Source organism: Acipenser ruthenus, chromosome 20, assembly GCF_902713425.1.
Source record: "Acipenser ruthenus chromosome 20, fAciRut3.2 maternal haplotype, whole genome shotgun sequence".
Lineage (NCBI taxonomy): Eukaryota > Metazoa > Chordata > Actinopteri > Acipenseriformes > Acipenseridae > Acipenser > Acipenser ruthenus.
This window is the reverse complement of record NC_081208.1, coordinates 30,203,242-30,215,946: the sequence shown is the minus strand read 5'-3', so window position 1 is coordinate 30,215,946 and position 12,705 is coordinate 30,203,242.

Sequence of the window (12,705 nt, the reverse complement as noted above, 5' to 3'; positions counted from 1 at the left end):
ATACATCAGGACCAAAGACAATGGCAAAGCAAATGCCCCAACAGCCCCTCCCTGCAGACAGACCCGTACCTGTTCTCAAGGGCACCTTTGAGAAAGAGCCAAACCAGCTGGTGGAAAAGTTAAAAAACTGACAAGGTCTAGCGTGCATCTTCATCTGCTCATTCCCAAAGTCCGTCCCTCCTGAGCTGTAATGGGTTAACATGGGGGTGTTTCCAAATACATTTTAGAAAAGCGTCTCTCTTTAAATTGGATGCTCCGGGTTGACATCTTGTAAGAGGTACAATGGCAACTGTTCATTGTCTTCGGTGGGGAAGATGCGTGTTCAAACATCAGGAAACATACCTTTAAGACAGAATGCTGGAGACAAGCCATGCTTTGTATGTTTAATGAAGCTTCAGTTTTAAAAATGCAAACTGCATTTTAATCATATTATAGGAATGGAAAATAATAAGGATTTTGTGATCGCCACATTAGACAGCAGAATCTTTTATCAGTTTATCGTTCCAGTTCTTTAGACCAATTTTGACCAAAAATCAGAAGTCAGCCCAACCAAACCCCAAAGGACTGCACAACAATTATACATGTGCAACCGCATGGCAAACGTCAGTATACTGACCATGGGTGATATATAATTGCATCCAGATTAAAGCCATTTTCAAAACCAGCTGAACCTAACTATTAATGCAGGCCAAAGCTTGCTTACTGGCTGGGTTCATTTCGCAAGAAACAATATTACTTTAAAAGATTTTTTTTGATAAACATTACTTAAAAAATAAAAGGTACTTGGGCCCATCACAAAGCACATCAGTGTTTTTTTTTTTCTTTTAAGTTTGTATGATGGAACAAATAGTTTATTATTAACTGTTCTAGACTGTTGTTGGTTTCTTTCACAGCATAGAACATGACTCATACAAAACATTATTAATTCCATAAAAGCAGACTTTAAGAAACATTATTTAAATAACTCACGAACAAAAGATGTGTTAATAGAACCTATTGAATAGGTCATTTCAAATAAAACTAGGTATACAGTATTTCTCATTCCGACAAAAAAAAAATACACATTGGGTATGGAGTTTTTTACATTTTGCAGACGTCGGAGTGAATTGAAGTTGTTTGGAGAAGGAGGAATGTTCACACATGCATTCAGCCTGCCATGCCCAGGTTTCCATTGGTCTTTTCAGAAACTCTAACATAATGAAGAGCCGCTAGCACTATTGAAAAGCAGCGGCTGTCATAAAGTACACTCCATTCCAGAATCACAAAGTGTTACCCTGCTTAAAGGTTCCAAAAGAGGAGAGAGCAGAGGAGAGATCATTAAAACCCATTTGAACAAAACCTTAACAGCAAGTCACGTCTCTGAATACACCTGAGATGCGCTTTAAATTACAAATATCAATCCAGCAGTCTACCACCTCCCAGTTTAGAACTGGAGCTAATGTAATAACTTCTAGTCAATTACAGTTGCAGCACGACACATGAACAATTAGTCTAAATGCAGTATTTTGTAAAGAAGTGCATAATTTGGCTACGTAAAGTAATTCAAATAAAACTGGTAGGGAGATCTGGGACCATTAACATAACTGACACAGTTACTGCGATAAGAATTGTATACAGTAATAGTTCTTTGCAGCGTTCCATCAGCTTTTACCTTCTTACGAACTGGTCTGACGGCAACCTGATTAGCTTAACCCAGACAAACAGGTGCTTCAAAGTAGAGCCTACAGGGCCAGTGTATGAAACCTGTTTCGAAATATACTGGCCCAATTACACAATGTACAGTGTATAGTACTGTATACACACTAGTACTGGACAGCATAACCAAAACATATTTATTTTTACTTTAAGTTTCAAGAAAAAAAAAGTGCATTCCTGTGTTAAGTGTTAAAAGCTGGAATCATAAAAAGATCCACAAAATGCCTGTACACTTCAACAGATGAGGCCGCGAGGTCATTCTAGACACACATCCAGCAATTCAACATTTACAACTAAAAACGACAGAGACCTGCTGAACCAAAGAACATGCCACATGTGTTTGTCTTTTCAATGACCTTTCGCCTTTTTACACACAAAACTGGCAAAACCTCAATGAAATCCTCCTAATAAAAATGCACCCACCAACCCCCGTCCCCTCCTCACACCTTTTCCTAAAGTGCAGCATAAGATCAAGCCCTAAATAATTAGTCAGTTAGCTTTTCCAAAAGTCTGAATACACTTCACTTGGGTCCTGTGTGCACCCTGGAGGCTGGTCAACCCAGGCCATGCATTCCCAGATGCAGAAGAGCCATGTTAAACCATGAGCCCTGTCTTCATTATTATACCTGTGACAGTTACCATGGGAAACAAGGAGCAATGAAAGGCTGAGTGACTGACAAGCCTGCCAATGTCGTGAGGAACTCCACAGCTGAGACAAGTCAACCGAAGTGTTCAAACCACAGAACATTCTCTAGCATGTAGGCGAATTCTTACTCTAACATCTTACAAATGCAAATTATTTTCGTCTGCATTTCAGATAACTTTTGTGTTAAAAGCTTTACTATTTAATCCAACCTTTATTCATAAGAGCTGCCCTTTGCTACAAAAGTGTAAACTGTAAAGTGCTACCATGCTTTCTCCAAAACATGCAGGCTTGTACCCTGGCTGAATTCAATTAAATATTTTACACAATTAGCGTCAGCAAGTCATTTCGTTTTTTTTTTCCCAGAATCTGCTTTAAAAGGTATTGTTCTAATGGCTTAAACAAGACGTTTTAGTAAATTCGATTTGCACTGGCTGTACACAATAAAAGGTTTTATTAAGCTGCCCCCCAGGGAATGGACCCTTACTAATATTAAACCAACCCAGCTGTGGAACCTCTTAGGCTGCTTGTCCCTATTGAAATCAATCAAACCAATTCACCGCAGAGCACAGTTTTGAAAGCACACACATTGCGTTTTCATTACAGCACAATCCAATCTGTTAAAAGAATTACAAATGAATTGCAACAGATGAATTCAGCTGGCCACTAAACAGCCATTGATTTCATGTTCCATTATTTAATGAATAGAAAGTCCTGCTGTAAGAGGGACTCCAGGATATCTGACACTGCCAGCCAGGTCGAGAGGCTGAATTCCACAAACAGGTGAAGAGAAAACTCACCAGCGCCAAATCCCAGCAGCAACCCTCGATCTCTTCAGGTCTGGAGGAAAGAAAACCTTTGAAATCCAGGCAACACACAAATAACAAAGGAGTAGGAAATGGGCTAAGCACTCAATCTCCATTCAAGGCCAGGCAGCGTCTTTTTTATTGTTGTTTTTTTTTTACTTTCCAGCACCCCCCAAAATTAAAACACTTAGAAAGGTTGTAAGAGCACGCAAGGAAGGACCTGCAAACAGCCTTCTGAGATAGCATGTGGTCTCATTGTCAGCCCTGCTCCTCGCCTGCTCTGCCCCTCCTCTCTTTCTCTCTCTCTCTCTCGCTCTCATTTGAATATTACAGCGTGCAAGGCTTCCTATGAATACAGCAGGCAGCCAGATGAAAGAAACCTCCTTCAGAGAAAAAAGGATACACAGTACAGTAGCACCACTGCATTCTTCTGATACCTGGAGTTTTGTAATCTCAGCGTTGCCTTACTGTAGCTGTTTTCAGTTAAGAGAAAGGACTGGGCTGTATTGCACTGCATTACCTTTTCACACTTTTATGCCTGTATGATTGATTTCCAACTCCGTCACCAGTTTCCTGATGCAAAGCCCATCTCTTCAAACTTACAACTTAACTGAATATCCGTCACAGCCTGCGTTTAAAAAAAAAAAAAAATCTCTCTAATGCCAAATCAGTCTGTCTTATATTGTGCAGTTACACAGCGCTTCCTCCAGTTTCACCTGATGAAAATGCAGCCCAAACAAAGCGAAGAGACAAGCTAGGGTAATGTACCAGTTAATCATTAAACAGTTCTAGATACTGTGATATATATATATGGGTTGTGCGTGCAGATATGATTGCAGAGGTCTAGAAAATCACAAGGACTTCATATTCTTCATATTCCAAGCTCATGGGTAATCCGTGCAGCCCATCATTAGTGGGTTATTTAATACATTGTGCTATTCAGATTCACTGTTTCCTGGTTACAACTGAAAGCAGAATGCCAGGTCATCATTAGAAAAATCACAAACTAAGCATTTTTTGGAATTATTCACTTTCTAATTTAATAACCCAGCATTGCTCTAAATTACAAGGTACAGAAACATACACTATAAATCCATCTGCAGGCAAAGAGCATGCTGTACCACGAGGGGGCTGTTTATACTGGAGCATGAAGCAAGCTACCATGTCATTGTATATGGATTTACTGGAATCACAGCGACGCAATCTGTTTAAACAGGTAACTGCTGAATCAGCTACTAAAGATTACAAACCATAAACTAAATGGTGAGCACCTTCCCAACACATTCAAATGAGATCCTAATCAACCCACCCATTTCATTTATATACTGTTTATTTCAATGTGAAATGGACCTGTTATCGTCTACACTAGATAAGCAATGACAAGTAGGGGTAAACTAAAACCTCAGAGACTGCTAATCAAAAGAAGAACAAAGACTGTTCCCCCTCGTATAATTAATATCTATAAATATTAATGACGACTATCGGGGGTATTGTTAAATATTCAGGCTAGGAGAGCTGTTTTATAATTAATTGGCGTGCTGTCTCACACTGTACAATGCTAAGCTTGCACCCCTGTTAATGAACTGTTTATATCACACGATCGATGGTCCTGCAGTGCTCATGTTGAAACTGTACACATTACAATAAAAGATGTGTTATTCTGATTGCTTTTAAGTATCATGGAAAGTAAGCATGCAGTTAAATGTCTGTGGGCTTTGGTGCAAGGGGAAGCTGATGATAGGGCAGCGTTTCAATAATTACACAGAAATGATTCCATGTGGTACAGATTTGTAAAATGAAAGGGAAAAAACGAATAACAAAAAAAAACTTCACATTTCTTCCAAGAGAAAAGAAATAAACGGCAGTAGCTACGTTCTGTTCTTTCATGACGTGGTAAAAAGTCAAACACAGAACAAATCAGCGAGCTGGATTTCTGCAAGATTTCCTTTAGCACAATTAGCATTTTTTCTGTTTCTGCAGTGTCGCACTTTTCCCATGGTTTTACTTTACTTTTCCCATGGTTTCCTTCTGTTATAACATGCTTTCACTGTGCTTTACTATACTGGACCATGGGAATACCATGATAGATGTTTCTAAGAAATGTTTACTATAGTACACCATGGTATTCCCATGGTCTGGCTGAGGGCACACGCTTCGGAGGACAGCGTGTGCTCGTCTTCGCCGCTCCCAAGTCAGTGCAGGGGTGGTAGCGGTGAGCTGAGCTTAAACATAATTGGATAAATTCTTATCTTTATGATTTTAAATACTGAATGCATTTCAAATCCACGTTACTGTAGACAACAGGCAATACATTCTCTCTGTCATCTCAGGAAAGTTACAGGGTCAAAATACAGTCCTTTTCTTCTTCATCTTCGTACAGGAAACATGTGTGCAAGACTTGCATTCAGAGTACTGATATTCTGTATACAAAAGGGTTACCATTGTAGATTACTCTTTAAGAGATAGCAGAATAAATAGACAGGAGCTTTTTTTAATACTGACATTCTACTGAAGATGGGGCATGAATGTGTAGCAATGCTTGAGGGATGCTAAGTTAATTGGGGCAGGGAGGGGGTCGGAGGGTTAATCAAGGTCGATCATAACAGGGAATTCACACAATGCTTTTCATTTTGCATAGGAGAGCAGGACTTTTTATTTTTTTTGCAAGCTATTCGATTTTGTATTACTTTTAAGTAAATACATCTCTAGGGCAGTTTCTCTGTCTGTCAGCCATCCATTCAGCTTCACATATAAATGGAAAATTACCCGTGACTGTTTCTGTTCCTCTATGATCTCATTTCATACCCAAACAAAGTGCTCCACAATACGCAGACTCATCACCAGTTTTTGAGCAGATTTTCTGCCCCACAGAGTGCTTCCCAGTCTAGCACAGGGCAGGCTATGCACATGGGTGAACTCATGCATGGGGCCACTGCAGAAACGCAGTGGAAGAGCTCAACGTTTACACACAAAGTTAGAAAAACATACGGGACAGTTGGTCCGAAAGCACTGTGCAGTTATTGTATTCTTGCACAGTAACCCAATCTCGTGACAATGCAAGCACCTTGCAGATGTCGAATCACTTGCACATGGTAGTCACAGGTGTTACTCATTTTTATGTCCAGCCTCTGTATTTTACTTAGTAAAGCCAAAGTGCTTACACTTACATTGTAGAGACTATCAAATGACCACAGGTTTAAAGACTGAGTCGAAGATCAAGGTCTACAGCTGAAGGGAGGATTTGGAAATAAATACAAAGCTCCATATCCCTCCGACTGACCCCCAGCACAATGAAGAGGTTACCTTCTGCCAAAGACCTGGGTCATTACCCGATCATCTCTGTCAAAGACAAGGTTAATTACAGAAACGTGAGAGGGCTTGAAACGATACAACAGCATGCTTAGTTCAGGCAGGTTTCGAACTGGAAGTTCAGGCTGCAATAATTAGGAAGACGGAAACACTTTATCTGACTGTAAGATAATACAGGGGCGATTCAGGAATTTATAAATGATCACAGGCTGGAATAATTACAATGAAAAGCAAACTAGAATCTTTCCACAGCCATTTGATCTTCCATCCCTGCAGGGATGGCAATAAGACTCCTATTGCATAGCAGTTTCACCCATTCCAGGTTTTACTACGAGCTTAATTTGCCACAATGTATGAGTAACAAGCCCAGGTGTGTTCTATTAAACTCATAGTAAAACCAGGAATGGATATGCAATGGGAGTCTTATTTCCATCCCTGCACTTTGCTGACACCCAATAAAAACTGCCTATGCTGCGCAGATTGCTGCTGCAGGTGAGATGCATTGAAAAGCTCTATGCCTGCTCAGACTTGCAAAGTGCATGGACTCCATTTCACCTTGTCACGCTGGCAGCATATAGACAATACTGAGCCATTCAAAATACACTTCTTCACATTTCATGTTTTCTTTTGAATTTCTTCCCCGCCTTGCCATTAATCATAACCACAAGTGTTGCCAGATTACAGACAAAATACCGGGACCAATCTAACTTGACGTTAAAAAAATCTCAAAGCAAAGTTGGACCGGATTGCTCCCATATGATATTTCAGTGCAGAGAGGGGTCTGGTCTGGTCTGCGAAACTGACTTCAGAGGGCTGTAACAGAAGGAACTAGAGGAACCCATGTTATTATAAGCAGTTAGATAATTAGGTGCTGTGCTAAAGGTCCACGTAGGAAAGCATACAGCCTGTCAGGTTTCATTTTCACATTTTTTTTCTCGTACAGGGTTTACAGTATTTGCTTTAGAGGTAGTATCAGTTCCAGAAGAGAGGGATTTAGGGATCAGGTTTTGGATGCTGGAGAAAGTTTCCACTACTACATCCTAGTGGTTTTCAATAGTGATTAAAATGAGAACAGTTGGTCTAAAACGCAGCGCACAGTGGTATGCTTGGAAAGCTTTCCATCTTTTAGAATCTGATGACTTCACCCAGTGTACTGTAGGTCACATGACTGCACAGACAATGGCCTAAGAACTCATGGGAACATGTTTTTTAAAGTGCCTACTGCAGACGTTGCACATTATATAACCTGCTGTACTACATACAGTGTGCAAACGTTGCACATTATATAACCTGCTGTACTACATACAGTGTGCAGACATTGCACATTATATAACCTGCTGTACTACATAGTGTGCAGACGTTGCACATTATATAACCTGCTGTACTACATACAGTGTGCAGACGTTGCACATTATATAACCTGCTGTACTACATACAGTGTGCAGACATTGCACATTATATAACCTGCTGTACTACATACAGTGTGCAGTTAGATTACATTTAAAGTCCTGAACTACAATGCTTGTGCAATCACCTACATCAGCCCTCCAAGAAAACAATTAGATTTGAAATAAATACATATAATAATGAAAAGGAAGACAGGTTACAGGGTCTATTTTAATGATCTAAACAGTGTCAGAAACCCATATATTTCTTTTTTTTTTATGGTCCCTTTAAACGTGTGCAACAATGAACACACACACGTACACAAGCTTTTAACAAAAGACAAAGAAATGTTAGTGCCTCCCATTACAGGAGGTGCCTCTGCCACCTTTACTTCCCTTCGATGTGTGCAAAGAAATGTGAAGAGTTACTCTGGCCCTTCTCGAACAAGAGTTTTATTAGCAGGCGTGGTGTGAAGTAAATATTTAGCTTTTAAAGACTGATATACCTAACAAAACAAAAAGACTGGTGCCATTAACCTGCACGCAGTATTTTCATAAGCCCTCCTAACGATACAAATCAAACTGCGAATGTCAAGTGGATAAATTGCATTAACATTCCCTCTATTCACACAACACATTGTTGAGCCTGGCTGTGAAATGTACAGTGCAGCTCACAGTGTGGAATCGCACTGCAATGCAAGCAGTTAACACACACACACTTGACAGAGCCTTTATCCACATGTCATTACATCACACTGCTATTCAGAACGAAACTTGTGAGCACTGCTGGCAATCTGAGCAGTCTGGCCCCCCCTCACTGTGCTGATGTTACACAGCGATGGAGGAGTGCCTGCCTAGCAGGGATGATTCTGTCTGTATCGTGGTACAGGCTGTATTTCAGGGCAAGAATCACAGGAAGTGAGTACAAGGTTTGTAAAACACAGCAACACAAGTATAGGAGGCTGTGTGGTCCAGTGGTTAAAGAAAAGGGCTTGTAACCAGGAGGTCCCCGGTTCAAATCCCACCTCAGCCACTGACTCATTGTGTGACCCTGAGCAAGTTACTTAACCTCCTTGTGCTCCATCTTTCGGGTGAGACGTAATTGTAAGTGACTCTGCAGCTGATGCACAGTTCTCACACCCTAGTCTCTGTAAGTTGCTTTGGATAAAGGCGTCTGCTAAATAAACAAGTATTGTGACAGCAGCAGGAACAGTAAGAGGAAGAGAAGCAACCAGCATGCAATTCCCTAAAGGATTACCAGGCAGGCAACAATCCACAATACAATCGAGGAAAAAAGAGGGTTCATTAACCTAGTATTAATTAAGGCAAAATACAACCGAGAACAAGCATCTGCACATTGCTATACAGAACAGGCAGAGCTGTCAATGATGATGTTAACACTGTTAAGGGAACATTTTTATATACGTTTCCTTTAGTATTACTGCTTTGAATCCATGCACAACCTAAACACATGTTTGACATGTTGAGTGTTTCCATTACACAACACAAGCCACATTTGTAAGCCTTGTTCTGAACTAGGTCAAGAACTTGCTATGCCCTTACAGAAGAGTCCTGTAATGGAGTGCAGTGCTGCAGTATGTATGACATCATCCCACTGCAAATATCCTTCAGCCTTTAGGGGAAAAAAAGATTTGGACAAAGAAGTGTATTTCCTTCCGCCCTTTAAGACTCATTATTCATGAAATAAACACACTAAAAATACCCTCGGAAACTGGTCTCCATTCTGACAACCGTTCTTTCAAATCATAGGTCCAGAATTTGTTCTTCAAGTTTATTGCACTCTTTTGGAGTGGCGATGGGAACAGTTACCAGCATTGTTGTATCCGGCAATCCACAGATAGAACAGTCACTTATTCATGTGAATCAGTGACAGATGAAACAAGAGGTATTTATTGAGCACAGTTACACCAAACCATCTGCAAATACTGTAAGAGCTTATTGCAGTATGCAGTCATAGCAGCGCTTTAAAATCAGTTTTATTTTCAATTCATGATGCGCAATGAAAAGTATTTAGGCCTATATCCTAATGAGTGAACCATGAAAAGCTGGGTTTTTTTTCAATTATTCAGATTTTTGATAGTAAACAACATATATATATGCTACCACCATTAACCAGCTCTTGTAATAGGTACCTAACCTACAGTACACCTACAAACCTGACAAATTGATTTGGTGGCAAATGTGCAGCTTTCCTATGCTTTTCCCATGGTTACACTATGCACTTATCACAGTTTATACGACTAATAATAATAATAATAATAATAATAATAATAATAATAAACTCAACTTTGACACAAGTTATCAAACTGGATGTGTTGGTATGGTTGTCTACTTTTCCACGTTACGAATTTCTGTCGTAAAAATCTTTATGGATATCAATATAGATATTTGCATATTCTTTTCCAAGCATACAGGCTCGATTAGTTGTTGCTGCGTAAAATGTAATTAATTTAGCTGCAGTTCAATTAAAAACACGTGGGGCAGCCTGACAAAATGGCGCCGCTTTGTTCCACTAAGCACTAAACTAAATTCCAAAATAACATTTTTTTTTTTTGTCTGTTGCTGCAACTGTTTCAAAATAACGACAACTGCATAGGGATACAATAATGACTACGTTATTATTAACTAATCTAAATAAACTTTAGACTACTACGATTATTTATAAACGACCATTCCTAGGGAGATATATATATATATATATATATTTAAACGATATATATTTGATACACACAATGTATTCATATAATTTTAGATAAGAGCATGTTAACTGGGATAAAGAAAGATCTAATTTTCACAAATACGTACCTATTTCTGTAATTTTCGCCTCCGGTTTTTTGCCACCAGGAAATCAAAAGGCAAGCAGGCAACCGACATAAAACCCCGCCTAACGACACCTCCAATTGGCTCTTCTCCAGGCTCGTGATTAACTACTCACAGGTCATTCGGCGAGTACATGTCAATCATTGCCACACGGAAAACGTGTTTGGAAATGTATAGAGTGGCCAATGCGCATTCAAAGACATTTGACGAAAAAAATAAAAATAAAAGATTACTCTGTAAATAGTTTACGGCATTTTAAAATAGTTTTGAACTTGGACTTATATTTACATTTAATAAAGATGAACTGGTGCTGCCTACATTAATAATGTGATCAACGATCAGTGGAGCATACTGAGTATCCACCCCAACTTAATACGTTCATTTTACAATGCACATGATGACACTTCATTTGGCTTCACATTACATTGCTTTAGTAATGATGATAATAAAAAGAAATTAATCCAATTGTTATATTAATATGGTAATGTCCTCAACAGTAACACCTCATGCATGCCAACAGTCCCTATATGGGCGGGACAATCCTGATTTCCTAGTAAATGTCTCTCCTCCCGATGCATAGGAAGAAAGACCCGATATTTACACATAGAAAAAAAATCATTTATTCTGCACAGTAGTTAGAGAAAACCACACGCTGTGCTGTTCGTGCGGCTGACACATCTGCTGATCACTAACTTACCGGTATACCAAGTTAAGAACGCATCATTGTGGATGTCATGCTGGTCGTGCGGTGTTGAGTCGAGAGGATACGTCTATTATTATATGGTAGTGTTTTTTGCGTATGACCTCTCCCATGTGTATGATGCGTAATCGACATGACCTAGTCTGTGTGGCAGCACAGAAAGCCGCATCTGCAAGCATGGCTCAGATGTGAGAGCTAACAGAGCGTGGTGATCACGCCTGGGCTTTGTTCAATGATTATTTATTTATTTATTTATTAGCAGACGCCCTTACCCAGGGCGACTTACAGTTGTATACAAAAAATACATAAATAATTACAGTACATTTTCAAAGCATTGATTCTCAAAGCATTTCAACTCCACCTTGTTTTCAGCGCATTTTTTGTTGCATTCTCAAAACTATTTAGTCCAAAACATTTCTTTTTTTCTGAAAGGAAAAAAAAAAAAAAAAAAAACCTTTACAATTCTAAAACGAATACACGTAGTCGTAATACAACTTAAAGTAGGCGCACCGGAATATTTGCTTTGGTAAATTTATTGGGTGCGGTTTTTTCCTTTTTGGACAAAATCCATGCTAAAGACGACTCGCAATCTTTGAGAGCCTAGCCTCTTCTGCGGCACATAAGGGTGTGAAAAAATCAATGAATAAGTTTCCTTGTCTGCTTATAGCAGACAGGTTCAGAACCCTCCCCAGCAGGCTTGTGTTCAAGTTTGAATATGTTCTAGAAGAATGTCAGCGGTGTTGTGCTAGGCAGCGATGCACACCGCTCCACCAGATCTGTGTAACAGAAGTGGAAAAGCATGACCAGGATTCCTTTGTGACAGCTCTGGGCTGCTGCTGGATTAACATTCTTTGAGACGCATGTTTTCAGCACACATACTGGTATGATTAACCATTGGGTTTTCACTGGGTAGCATGAGGGAAGGTTGTAGGGAACAATGGATTTATTGATTTTAAAAAAGGTGTTGCAATGTTGCATACCTTTCTTTGTAACTGCATGCTTCTTTCACATTGGCTCTGCTGTACCTGTTCTGTGGATAAATACAGTTCAGTTCAGTTGAGTTTCAAGTGACATCAATTCAGTCCCTTTTCAAAGCACGGAAATGCACAATTAAAATACATTTTAGAACAGCATCAATGATATCTTGAAACATAATTCACTTTACTGAAAAATCAGCACATTACTTCTATTTAATAAAAATAAAGACATCAGTGTAATCGCTTAGTTTTAATTTGTCTGCAAAATATCTTGCATGAAATCCCCACAGATAACAAAGTATTACAAGTTAAATATATATTTTTATATAAAACATTTAAGCATGTGTTT